Consider the following 15042-nt stretch of genomic DNA (forward strand, 5'->3'; position numbering starts at 1 on the left):
CAGCATACAGGGCAATTGGAAAACTGCGCTTAACTTTGAAGCGGCCTTTGCACAAATGTTGTCTTCTCAGCACAGAAATCACTAACCATTATCAAAAAGGAACTCCACAGAATTGCAAGTAGGTCAATCTCATTTAAACATCTTGGACATTATTGAGCAACAATTACTAATAATACATCTGCTTATGAAAAAATCTACCTAGTTACATTGTGCCTACTGAGTCCCTCAACTTTTAAAGACACACTTCTGATCACTCTAATACCCTATTACCTTATTGATGAGCTTTCGATTCAGAGTTCTGTAATGGAATAAGGCAACAATATTGCTTTTACTCATGCAGGTACCTTGCTGTGTGGCACTTGTATACTCACACCCTAATATTACTTAGCTGTGCTTCACCTCTTACATGTTGTCTTGGATAAAAGCATCTGCTAAATGAATAAATGTAAATGTGTTACAGGGTTTCACAATGTAATTGGCTGTGCAGATGGAGCACACATCCATATCAAAGCACAAAGGGTGAATAAAGGAAACTACATGTACAGGAATTCCATCGACAGCATTGATGTGCAGATACAGGCCAAAGTCCAAATGTGTATGTTAGGCAGGGGCGGATCTATAATCAGAGTGTTCTGAGTGTGTGCCCAAGGGCCCTTGAAGGAAAGAGGCCTTTTCGTCTCATCTTGCAAACTCATTTTTTCTGTTACTCCGATAGCACGTGAATGTAGCATTGGTCAGGACCAGGAAGACGTACGTTTCTTAGGTAATCACAGACTATTAGAAGTGATGGCACTACCTGGGGAAGTCCACCATATTAGCTCCTGAAAGTGTGGAAAGGAGGCATAGATAGAGCAATTCTAGACAAGTGCTTTTCTGTTGCTGAAGCAGGTTGTGCTGGGTGCGTGGCTACCAGTGATACTCAGCAAGAATCCTGACTTTGGATCTGCTCGTGAAGCTGGGGAAAGTGTGAAAGATGAAGTTACCACTAGCCCCAAGTGAGTGGTTTGAGGCAGAGCTGGCTGCATATATGGGCAGGGTCAGGGTGAGACAGCTGGGAGTATGCAGATCCACAGAATAACTAAAGTGAATTTCAGAACGGCCAAAGAAGGAGACAGCAGGTTCGACTATGAAGGCACTAACAGTTCTTTTAAAAAACAACAACCACCAGCATTATCAGAGTGCTAAGTGCCTTGAGCATGGGAAAGGTGCTATATGAATAAAATGTATTATTAAGTCCATTCTTCCATCTTTTGGGTCATTAATATACAGTCATTTTCTATACAATATTTTCATAGTGATCAACTGTCTTAAGAATTAACTCTGTCAGCAATATTCCTCCACACTCTCTCCCTTTTCTTGACATCCGTTGCTGTATTGCACCTCTTTTGGAAGATGTGCCAATAATCATCACATGCTGCCAACAGCACGTCTTGCTCTGCTAGCATAAAGGCTGTAGCTCTCTCTCTCTCAGACTCATGGTTGACGGTGCTCAACTCAGGAGGACTTTTTGAGTTTGTCATGCTTATGTACAATTCCATACCAACCTATCATTCATTTTGAGATTCTGGACTTTCCAATCTTTCTTTCTGGTATACACTTTTGATGTTACTTGATTGTTCACTGCAATTATTTGGAATATAGACCCTTGACCTTCTTCCATTCACTGCAACTACACATAGAATCGGAAGATCATCCCCTACAAGAGCGTCTTGTGTAGTCTGTCCTGGATGACAACATTTAACTAAATACTGTATATATAGTCAATCTAAAGAAAAATGACACTTTCCCACTACTGTAGAATTAATAGCCTTATTCTATTTTCATTTTTAGGAAGTTCCTGGAACTGCCTGAAACACTGACTTTGAATGTGGAATCTGTGCTTATCTGAGAATGGCATTCTTGGCCAGAGTGAGACAATGGTCATTGACTTGTTTCAGACTTGTGTACCCATATAGATAAATAAACCTTTACACAAAGCACTATTATTGTGCATAATTCTTTGAAACACTCAGCTTGTCTTGGCTTTATTTTGTTAAATATTTCACCTTTTTATGCATAAAAAGGGTCAAACGGGTATTGAGCAGAAGCTGAGATGCAAAGATTAGTAGTGTTCAGGCTTCCTAATGCGGCCCAGTTTGAACATAAAAGGTACAACCAATCATCCTGCTCACCCCAGATAACAATTAACCCTCTGGTAATTTCCTTCTTATCTTTTAATGTGTGTAAATATCCATACACCCATCACCTAAGAGGTTAATCAGTGTGCAAGTAAGGCCACCTTTATAGTTCTTTCTTGAACACTTTGTAGCAGTTTTTCAGGTTTCCTTATGTCATTTGAAAAGTAATATTTGGGGGGACCAAAGTGTGAATGCAAAGCAAATAACTTTGTTCTTGGAAACAAATATTAGATGGGCAGGGTAGAACATATTGCTCAAAGATATTGCTGGTACAGCCAGCTTCAAGGCCAGTTACAAGAAGAAAGTGTCCAAAAAGCAACAGGAAGTACATGAAACTTTTAAAGATCCAACATTTTCTGTTCATTTTCCCAGTTCAGGACAACACAGTGAAACTTAGTTCTGCAGCCTCATGTGTGAAATTCACACATTCTCATACTGTGCCATTCTGCTGTATCTCCTAACACGCTGGAGAAATGTTAGACTACTTGGCATGTGGGAATATGCATGTGAGTGTGGTGCCAAAGTCATGTCCAGGGATGGTCCCAGCTTTGTGCTCATTTCTGTTGAGATCAGTTCCAGCCCATCTAGAACCCTTTTACAAACAACCTGAATCTGTTGTAGCCTGATAAAAATATTGTCATGCAATTAATATAAAGCAAACTCCTCATTTCATATGATTTGCATTATTTTGGAATATAAAATATAGAAACTATATTTAAAAACTTCAAAACTTCTATTTAACACCCAAGAAAGCTGCTGACGTTTAAACTTTGATAACACCCTCGCTGAAGACATTTTATGTTTTTTATTTGTATCGATTCAATTTTATTTATTTATATTTTACTATTTACACAGTACTTTATTTTTGTATAAGTTAAAATAGCGGATACTTCTGGATAAAGCCGTCGCGCTATGTTAATTAGGATGTTTTTGTTTGAAAGGGGGCGTGACATCATGCAAAACAGGCGTCAATCATATCTACTGCCTAAAACAACGCATTCGTCGTCTAGTTAAGCGTGCTTTCTCCAGAAAGATACAATGCAGACAACCGACCTGAATTGTACCTAAGTAAGTGTATCAGTGTGCGGTAAAATTATTTGTAGGAGTTATTTTACATATGTCAGACCATTTTCGCGCAGAACAGTTGTCATGGAGCGAAGTTTTTTTTTGTTCAGTTAAATGATGATGTGCAGGGGAGTCATTCTCCTATACAATTTATAGAAAGAAGGAAGGACGATTTAATCGAACTCGCTGTACAATCCCACGGATTTCCGCCATTTCATATGTACCCAGTACTTTAAAATGGACTTGTGTTGGGGACGCACCGTTTCCAAAACTGATTAAGAAGCAAGATTCGGTTTTATCGCCAAAGAAACAGATCAAAATGAATCTCCGTCCAGGATCATTATATTAATGATGAATCTTATGGGGTGAATCAGTTTGATCCAGAATCAACAGGAGAAGCATCGTTCCTGAAGCCACCAAATGTGAAAATGGAGCAGCGATAGTATAAGGAGATGCGCAAAAATGAACCTGCTGCTTTGCAAATGACAAGTTGAATAAAGTTCCTAAATATATCCAGTAAAATAATTTTGTACAAACACTGATTATATGTACTGTACTATTAAAACAATCTGTTGAGCACAAGTGAGTTATGAACTTTCTGAAGCTTTTTTGTTTAATATTAACTCCATAAACTAATTTAAACTGTTCTCTTCCATACAGATAGAACGCAGTGATTGTAATAGATCATAGTCGGTTTCTTGCAAAAATCACTTGATATTTAACAATGATTTTAAGAATTTGTCTTGGCATTTCTATTACTGTAAAGCTTGGAAAGAAACTAACTGAAGTATGTAAATAGCTTCCAATCTAGAGGTTTGGTTAGAATTCCATTCTTCTCTGTAAGTTTTTCAGGCATGAAAAATTGCGAAATACGACGGGGAAATATTAAGCAAGGTTTTATTTATATATAGTGTTTTTTCAAATGGTGCTTTGTCAGTTAAGTACAAGCACGATGATACCAAGACTTTGTTTCTAGTAATGCCCTTTTTGGTTACGATTGGGTATATTTAAAGCAGAAGAAAAAAAACGGACTTCGAAAAAACCTCAGGTGCAACGGTAGGTGTGCTGAGCCCTCATATGCAATGCTTGTTAGGTGCAGATTTACTTGTATACCAAAGGGAAAACAGAAACGTCAGGTGTAAGCTGAATGATTTTTTTTTTACGTTTTATATACTCCGAAGAAAAGACTTCAAAAACCATACAACATTTATTTTCAATCAACAACGCTCAAAGCTTTTTATTTAGACAAAAATATATTACATCAGCTATACGAACCACTCGTACATTGCTAAACGCTGATAAAAAATGTTCGGGACGGCAAGTCCAGCCTTTACTCTAGTAGTTAGTCGATACTTTTATGCCAGGGAGCTCGTATGCATATCGCCCTACGTTTCCCAGACTCCTTTGCGCCTCCGCAACTCGCCATATTGCGATTGCAGTGTTCAGGGACGCTTTTATGAAGTGCCGTGGATACAAATAGACAAACTGTAAGTGCATTAAAGAACATAAAACAGTAGTTATGCTATTATAATGTCAGGTCCACACCCTAGATGCCGTGATTAGAATTAATACATTAATAAAGGCGATCGTGAGAAATATGAAGAATATCAGTGAGCCTCGGCCGCGGTGTTATTAAGAGCAGCTTCAAAAGATGGGAGAAAAACACAAAAGAGCACGTTGGAATACAGAGCGATTGGTGTTTTGTTGTTGAAGATTCGACGTATATTTTTGTGACAGATGTTTAGGGTGTGTGTGTGTGTACTCGTGTACGCGTGCACATCTGTCGCTGCGATTACATTGCCTTTTGGCTGTCAGGTAAAAGCACACAAAGAGCAGCGAAAAACCTAGCTGTAGAAACCATGGTGGTCGCGTGTTTTGTTTTTATTTTTTTAAAGGAAACCTTCACTGTCAGAAGTGACATCTTGTTTGTTTATAGCAATTATCAGTGTTGTAATGCAACATATTGTTAGTTTTGTGTTGTACATCTGTTCGAGGATAGGAGGTGGGCTGTCACTTGCCTTTAGGCTGTAAATCAACCAGACGCATGTTACATATTGTACAACCAGTAAGTGTTGGATATGGACTCTCTCTCTCGGCGATCTGTGGATGCTTTGCATGACGGCTGGAGGTGTCTGAAAGGATGTTACGGTGATCGAAATAATTGCAGGTACATATTTACCAGTGTCTGATTATCCTTAAACACAATAGAGGAATCCTAATTATGACTTGGTCTTCACTGTATAGCGCCTTTAATCGATTATTTTTATGCAATGGAGTTAAAATAAAACTGAATCAAGAAATGCAGCCGCTACCTAATCATACACAGATATTAGGTGAGATAGTTAATGAAAATTGCCCCATTAAGGTAGCGGCAAAAAAAGTGCTGCAAATTAAATGAGTAGCAAATCGTATACACGCCCTTGAACACAAAATTTTCTTTTAGAACTTATAAAAGATCTTGCGTTTTCACAATAAAAATCACTTTACAGGCACCTGTTTATTTTACTTTGTGTAGCGGAGGGCATTTGCTTCTCTGGTAATTTGAAAGCCTCCCTCACATGTCATCACAGCTTTTTGAGTCTAATCACTGGCAGTATAAATCCCTGGTCCTGCATCTCGCTTTCTTTCTCTTGAGGTTCATTAAGTTCAATCTGTTTCTTGCTTTAATTATAAGATACAGGTTTGTGTTTTGGAACTTTGTACTGTTTACATTGATAGATTAACAGTATGACCCAGTGTTCTCATGCATGTATTTGATTTTATTGACCTTTTTAATTAAGCCTTTCTCTACTTATGCAGCATATTTATAATTGCTGTTAATGATTGTACAACAAATTGTAGTCCTGTAACATTTAGAAAACAATTGCATATATGACAAAAAAAGCACTGTACAGACTAACATACAGTGCTAAATGAACATTTGTAGGTAGTTGCTGAGCATGTCTTTTAGAGTAGTGAGAAGTGGGCTTTTGGAAATCTCAATAACAACACACCGGTAAGTACTATAGACAGGGTTTCAGTTGAATGCTGTATACTCTAGTAGCAAGGTCTGACGCGCCACTGAAAAAGACATGTTGTCATAGTAACAATCAAACATTTAACAAAAAGTTCATCCAGTCACTTCCATGTACAACACTCTTAAAGGACTGCAGGCTTACTAGTTTTGACACAGGGTGAAAACTATAATATGCTAATACAGTGAAATTCAATTGCAACATACATACAAATAAAGTCTTTAACTCAACTTGTGTGTTTCTGTATAAACACAAGAAAATAGAAGGATTAACATAATAATGATAATAAAAAACTTTTAATATTATAGTTGTGATGTGATCAGTTGACAGTGGAGAAGATAAAAATTAAATATTTTGCTGGTAGCATTGGTGGAGAAAATAAATCTCAGTGGGTGGGAGGTCAACATTAAGTTGTAACAGAGAAAGTTACATTTTTGATAACCTAGGCTAGGTGGCTGCCCTCATCCTCCGGAAATCTTACAATATCATAAATACATGCTGAAAATGTTATAAGAAGTAGATTCCAGTCTTGTAGAACCACAAGGCTCCTAATATTTTCAATATCACTTTCCATAGGTAGGAGTTAAGAGCTTGGTCATATAGCAGGCACCTTGTGCCACAGTCTGATACCAAGAAGAGTAATGGAATCCATGAAACTATGCATTAATTTTCCAGGCCCACTAATTTTAGTGCATGTTTGCAGGGAGTCAGAGAATAGTATGGCAGGTTCAGGCTCACGGAAGGAAGAAGCCCTTTATAGGGCATAATATTTCACCCTGATCCAATTTAGAGTAGCCAGTTAATCTAACCTGTGCATCCTTGGGATGTGGGAGGACATTACAATACCAGAAGAGTGTGGAAACTCCATAACAATAGTTACAAATTAAGGATTTCACCTACTACTGTGGAGCTGTTAAGCAGTACTGCCAACCTTTGTGTCACTTTGCAACACAGAATCCACAAATTTCATTCAAGTTAGTTTATTTTCAGCACTTTAAAAAGAGTACAAGACTTTCAGTCAATGCAATTTGTGGTACATAATAATTATGCTGTGAGCAGAATATGGGAAAAAAATCTTCGTAAAGCAGAATGACACCTTTTATTGGCTAACTAAAAAGATTACAATAGGCAAGCTTTCGAGGCAACTCAGGCCACTTCTTTAGGCAAGATGTCAAGAAGGGGCCTGAGTTGCCTGGAAAGCTTGCCTATTGTAATCTTTTTAGTTAGCCAATAAAAGGTGTCATTTTGTTTGACTTCTCACTACATCCATAACGGTACAACACGCTAGTACTTCATACAGCCGAATAAACCAATAATAGGTTGTGCATGTCCACAGCTGATTAGACATTGACAATGATCTTTTGATAATATTCGATTAATTTTATTTTTAAATTTCAAGTTGACACCATGTGTAACCTTAGAAAATTAATTTGTGTAAATATCATTCAGTGATGTGGTTTTAAGTGCTAACAGTAATGTAGTGTGAACAAGGTAAAATCTCATTATTAGATGGCTCATTCGTTTTTCATAATCCAAACTGTATTCAATTGAGCCCGGAGTTACTGGTAAGATACTTGTCATCTGGATGTAGACAGACACATTGCCATAAAATTAAAAAATATTTGCCACAAAGATACTGTATATAACTAAAAAAATGGTTCCAAACTATTCTGTCATTGAGCTTAACTCCTTAGAACAAACAAATAAAAAATTTCTATATGATTGAGAATTTAGCACATGCAACAGCAGGAATCAAATTTTATTTGTAAACACATTGTCAGGTAGTGATTTAGCTACATAGTGTTGCTTTTGTTTACATTCAGAGCATGGGCCATGAGCATGGGAAAGGCGCTATATAAATAAAATGTATTATTATTATTAGATATGCTCAGTACCTGAAATACTCTTAATGAGTTCCCAAATGAAGACATTAGAGGGACCTTTCTATTAGTAAATGAAAAGCTGCTAATTAGAATTAAAGAAGATGAGAGAATAATGCTGAAGTATAGGAAATAATTTTTTTTCTGTATTGTGCCAATGTGCCCCAGTGAGACCAACACATTTTTATTTATGATTCTTTTTGATACATAGTAAACCTTTTGTTACCTTGAAGTTGGCTGTCAATTTATAATCTAATACAACAGTGCTGTTAATCTCAACTTTCCATTTAAGAGCACATATGATAAAATAATACTCTATATAAAGCATTAAATTTTCATTAAATAGCTATATTTCTATTCTCAGGATCACAGTAGAATAAGTTCTCAAGTAGTTTTGAGAGTAAAGTAGGAACCAATGCAGGGCGAACTCACACCAGTTAACTATCTTCTGTTCTTTGGGTATGTAGGCAACCAGAGTAAAGCTCACACAAATGTGCAAAGGCCACACAGATAGTGACCAGGGGCCTCATGTATAAACAGTGCGTATGCACATAAATGTTGCGTAAGCCCGTTTCCATGCTCAAATCGCGATGTGTAAAACCTAAACTTGCCGTAAAGCCATGCACATTTTCATGGTAGCTAAATGCTTGGCGTACGCAAGTTCTCTGTTCGGTTTTGTACACTGGTGGCACCCAGCGTCAAAGCAGTGCTACTGTTCGAGTGTGGTTTCCCTTTCTTTTTTAGATCCACATCCCTGACACGGCTTTATAAATACACTGAAATTAACCGCATATTGTTTATTAGTTTAATGCAACTGATTGTAATTAACCTGTAACAATATAATAGTCAACAGAATGGTCAAACTATTCTAAATACCATAGCTGCTTTAGCGTTGTTACTCTCACTGCACCTTCTTCTTCTTCTTTCAGCTGCTCCCGTTAGGGTTTGCCACAGCGGATCATCTTTTTCCATAATACTCTCACTGCACCACTCGGAATATTTATATCACTGTATCTGAGTGGGGAATCACAGCTCTACAGCAGCTGATTGGAAAGAGAATTATTGGTACACAGCATCAAGCACACACTGCCTCAGCCATGCTGTCTATTGAACTGCTCTCATACGGCAAATGCTTCAGAGCCTTTGCTCGTGGTTCAGAAACAGTTTCATCCCAAGAACTATAGACACACTCAATCAGTCCATCAAGTGCTCCTTGTAGAACGCTTTGTACTTATAAGTACAATTACCTCACTGTAAACTTGCGATACAGTTATGATATTGCACAACCTGAGCCACTTTATAAAGCGCGTATTTACATATGATGACATATGACTCCCCTGCACATCATTATTTAACCGAACAGAAAAACTTCACTCCATGATAACTATTCTGTGCGAAAATGGTCTGACATATGTAAAATAACTCCTAGAAATAATTTTACCGCACACTGATGCAGCAAAATGCTTACTATATTATACAGATAAAACTTCACTTTATTTAAATAATCTATATTGTTAATAATTAAACATGTGTGGACACGGTACCGCAGCGCTAGCGAGGGCGCTCAGTTCACGGATTGTTCCTGCCTTACACTGTATTCTTGCTGGGGCTGGCGCGACACTGGAAGGATAGATGGATAGAATAATTAAACATGTACTACGAAGATATTTCAGTGTTCCTTAAAAGTTTTAAAGAATCAGCATTCTAAGCTTACAGATGGCTTAACATCTATTACAGAGCTGATTGTGTGGTGATTGGGTATTTGGAGAAAGAAAAGTAAAGACAGGAATTGGGGTTTAGTACATTTGAAAGAGACAGTACTGTTGCAATAAATGGTGCAGCAAGCATCTTGCGTGAGGCAGGAACAATCACTGCGCCACTGTGTTCCCATGTTTAATAACATGCTTTAACTCCAATCATCGTGAAAATGATATCAAGTATACATCTTAGTATTTTAATTATTCAGAGAGCTGTAATATCACAAATGTAATGGATTCTGTGTCCTGTCGGAGGAAGAGAAAGCCTGTTTAAGGAGCACATAGTGATTCACGCACATAGAGCACATAGAAGATCAAATACAAAACAAAGCATAACGTTTTTACTTTAGTAGTTACGATGGAATTTGAGAAACTAGTAAATTGAACTATTGTAAGATGAAGTTTATGATGTTCTGCTTTAATGACAAAATAAACTGTGATTAAAGTGGAAATTTCGAGATTAAAGTTGACATTTTGTGCTTTTTTCCCCCCACTGTGTGCCTATTTTTTTTCTCTGTACCCTAATAAGCTTTCATATGACACTCAGACGGTGGGCTATGACTCGCCTTTTCACGGCAACTTTGATATCTGACTTCTTTTTTATTTCAGGCACTGTGCACTGTTAACTTGAGCTTTCGAGTTTCTCCAACACTCTATGTCACTCGATCAACTTCCTTTTGTTGTTTATACCACTGTAAATCAACAAATAGTACGTTTTTCCTTGCCTCCACTTGGTATTCGCTGAAATTCTTTTATTTCCCCCCAAGCTTTTGCCATTGCCTTTTCACAGAATGTTGAGCTTAAGGGCTATTTATATTGATTTGCATATTCAAAGAGGCATAATTCTGGGAGGAGTTTGGGAAGTGGCAGCAGGCGCGTGCACGTGCGTTACTTTTCACTCTGACTGGGATTTATGGAGCAGAAGAACGTGGAAGTTGGAGAATGCACAGATTTATGCATCTGGATTTTTTGTGTGTACTCACATTTCCTCATTTGTCCTTCCAACATGTTTTAGTGTGAATGCTACGTACGGCATTATGCATGAGGCCCCAGGTCAGGATTAGAACATATTCTGTTGCAGCAGTTAGGCAGAAACACAAACCACTACACTACCATGCCAGCAATACTCAAACACTTTTCTGGACATAAATGAGTCTTATATTTTCTTTGTGTCTTTCCCATCCTTCTTGCTTTAAAACGTGTAATTCTATCCAGTTTGAAATGCACGTTTCTAGTGAGTTTTTGTCAAAATGTACTTTAGGATCCAGCATCACAATCCTGTTCATACTAAAAATGACAAAATGTTAATAATATCTTCTTCTATAATACGCTACCGTGGCTGTTCGTTTGTCTGTCCAGGATTTTAAATCACCTGTAGCTCGCAAACCATTTCACCTATTGACTTGAAATTTGGTACACATATACTACGTGACGTCTACTATGCGCTTTCTTTTTATTTTATTTTATTGTACAATCAACTCTTGGCAGCGCGCAGCAGGGCGGCCATGTGGCGCATGCGTACAGCCGCCGTTCTCATTCCCTACCACCTTCGCTAATCATTCTTGAGGCAGATTGAAGACTTAAGTGCCAGATTAAGTGAAAAATTAAAGAAAACGTACTAAGTAATTGCAACACAAAAACTAACTTAATCAGTTTTAACGCGAAAAGATGCCGACGAAACGAGAAGCAGCGGGCCACTAGGGTGGAGTAAAGAAGAGCTGCTCAGGAAGCAGCAAGCACATCAACCTCTGAGCAAACGAATGCTAAACGTACAGAGAAAGAGGATGAAAACTAGGAATGATCAAGTCAAGTGTATTCACTGCACGTTATCGTGCAGTGCGCCGTTACTGGTAATTTAATAATATCTGCTGGGTAGGGGGAATTAGACCACACCTACGATATAACAGATTCCTCTCAATCTGTTTAACAGGAGCTGTTTTTTCTCACATAGTGAGAAACAAGTTTCATTTTAGATACATTTATAATTCAAAATATATCAAGGTATTAACTTTTTTTTGCCAAAACAACTTTATGTGGGTTGATGTTGCTTATGCTGTATGGAGATTCTTAAAAAAAAAAAAATCACAGGCCATAGGATTGTATTAACTGAGGCATAAGGATTGTTAAAATATTGAAGAGCAATTTAAACAGACTGTAAATCATAGCTACCATTCATCTATAGAAATTTGTGAAGACAATGAAATAGCTGTGAGCTTTTCCATTTGCAATGTAAGAACAAATGCACTGATTACAGCCACCCTGATATTTTGAGAACAGGCAATTCAGTCCAGCTAGCTCATCCATCATATTCACGTCTAGTGTTTAAAATAACATGAGATTTGAAGGACCCTAAAGTCCTAGTCTTGACGACATTACTTGGTAATTTATTCCACGTATCTGTGAGTCTTTCTTGAACAAAATCTGTATAACATTTGTGTGAAATCTGCCCTTAACAGGTTTCTAGCCATGTTCCTGTGTGTTTTGTTGAAAAATTGGGTACTTATGTGTTATAACCTAACCACTCAACCCAGATAGCGCTTCTCCATTCACTCATGCGTAGAACCTCCAACTGCAATGACCCTTTCGATGTTATACTTAACAACATTAAAACTTTGCGACAAAAGTAATGTTTCAAAAGTAATTAAATATCAGTTTTCACATATTCTTGTTTTTGTTTTGTAAATAAAAAAAAATGTAAAAAAAGATGAGTTTTTTTCTCTTGCCTGTGGCAGGGTTTTAACACATAAGTACCAAAAATTGATTTTAAAGTAACAGCTGAGATCCACTGCACTAATTCCCTTCATACTTTTAAACACTTCAATCATATCTCCACTTAATCTCTGCTTGCTTAAACTGAAATGGTTTAACTCTTCCAGTCTCTCCTCATAGCTCATCCTCTCAGTCCCAGAATTAGGCTAGCCACTCTCCTCTGGACTTTCTCTAGCACTGCTACATCTTTTTTGTAATATGAAGACCAAAACTGTACACAGTATACCAGTACAGGCCTTAACAGTGAGTTAAATAACTTTAATGTAACCTCCCTTAACTTGTACTTTAGAAGAGCCTCTCATGATGAGATTTTATGTTTGAACTTTTACAATTACTGTAAATAAGGAAGACCTTATTAAAGGTCTTGTTGAAAAAAAACAAAAAAAAAGCAGACAGAATCCTATCGACTTTATACTAAACAACCACAAATATTGTGATATAAGCCATACACATTTGTTCAGGATGCCACCCTACTAATTTCTGAATGTTTCTCTCACACCCTCTAGCATCTTAATTCTAGAAGCTGCAAGTATAAAGAGAAAAACCCCTAAGCAAGTGATAGAAATTTATGGGACAGATGTTCAGTGCAGTCCAGTATGTATAGATACTGTAAAAACTGGGATATGCTATGGTTGATCAAAATTTGCAGAATTAGTTTGCAGACTTAAACCATGTATTTATAAACCAGGCTTTATTTGCTTGATAATGTTTTTGTTTACAAAGCATTGTTAATACTGTAAATAATAATGTTCAAATATACACAAAGATGTATAAATAAAACAAGCTCTCTAAAACAGTGAGTGCATTTACATGCATTTTAATAACTCAATACTGTATAGAAACCAGTGTTCAAAAATTGCTTGTATGCTTTTGTTTCGGTTAGAGAAACTAGGATATTGGTGTTTGAGAAACCAGGATAACATACATAGGTATCTCTGAGAGTAACCCAGTTACACTTAAGAATTTCATAGTAGGCTACGCATGTCTTTACTTCGCATATGTGTCTAGCAGCCACACGTAGAAAATGGTGTAAGTGCCCACAAAGACAAATATTCTGAGGCAAATGCTTGGGTGATCACATTATTCCTTCTCTTTTTTCAAATAATCTATCTTAACCTCCTTACTGTTAGACCCTAGCGTCACTGGGACTTTAAAATCAGTGGTAAAAGTGTTAGTCTCAAGCATCACTCAGGCGACTGTTTAAATGCGTTTTGCATAAGCGTCAGACCTGTGGATTACTTGGGCTGCAATAGCATTAGTGCCTAGTGTCGCTCGGAAAACGATGTAGGTGTGTCTTGCACAAGTGACAGGCCAGAGTGTTACCCAGGCAACAGTGCAGACACGTCTTCCCCTAGCCTCATAACGACATGTTGTAAGAAACGTTTTTCAGCAGCCCATATGTTGCACGCTTTTGACAGTGATGAAAAAGTGAATCTGTCTTCAGGCAGTGAAATTGAAACGGATAGTGAAATCGAAAGTGATTCTGATGAATCCAAAAGTGACGCTCATGTCAACTGCACATGTTATGTGTGTGGTTCAAAAGTTGATCAGTCTGGAAAGGAAATCCGCAAGGTATCATGCTACTATTGTCCCGACTGTGATGTTGGATTGTGTATTTCACCATCCTTCAAGATATATCACACAAACAACACAATTTGACAGTATATATGGTATTAGCATTATTTTTATTATTATTCATTATTATTATTTGTATCATTATTATACTTTCCACACTTCTGACTTTGTACTTTTAGTGTTTTGCACATTTTACATTGAAAAGATCAGATTTAATAAATATGTAATTTTTCAAACCAAAAAAATGCAATACTTTTTCATGTTATTTTGAGAAAAAAAAATGTTACCCAAAGGAGGCCACTGTTTAAGAAATAGATCAATTTAAGTTGATGAGCTGAATGTACGGTACTTAGGTTCACAGCACAATTTCGGGAGCAGCATTGTGGGTAATGCTTTAAAAGTAACATATATTACATAGAGAGATTACTTTATAAAGTAACAAGTAACATATTGTAATTCTTATTTAACTTCAATAAAAATAACTTGCGTTATTATTATTCCAACAGCATTAGATGTAAGCAAAAAAAGGAAATATACCGGTACGCAGGTCTCAATCACACAGCCAAGCAGAATAGTGTGCTGCATGCAATCCAGTAAAAGAAACATATTAATACATTTTCTGTTTAGATTTAATCAAGCTATTTCCATTTTACTTGTTGAAACAGTGTGGTCAGGTGGTTCAGTGGATAGTGTTCATACTGCAAATTTTTAGCGATTCAAGTCAGGAATGTAAAAAGGAGGAGGATGTTATTTTACATAAACTGATATAAACTGATGACATTGGAAAGTTTCCTTTTGTATGGGG

At 37.1% G+C, this 15042-nt stretch overlaps 1 protein-coding gene across 1 annotated transcript in view; it reads left to right on the forward strand.

The window, feature by feature from the left end:
* Positions 1-4661: 4661 nt before the first annotated feature.
* rnf2 (ring finger protein 2) overlaps positions 4662-15042 on the forward strand; it is a 46608-nt gene continuing 36227 nt past the window's right edge. The window contains exon 1 of the mRNA XM_028811368.2: positions 4662-4729. The gene's annotated coding sequence lies outside the window, so the exon portion shown is untranslated. The remainder of the gene's footprint in view (positions 4730-15042) is intronic.

This window comes from Erpetoichthys calabaricus, chromosome 10, assembly GCF_900747795.2.
Source record: "Erpetoichthys calabaricus chromosome 10, fErpCal1.3, whole genome shotgun sequence".
NCBI lineage: Eukaryota > Metazoa > Chordata > Cladistia > Polypteriformes > Polypteridae > Erpetoichthys > Erpetoichthys calabaricus.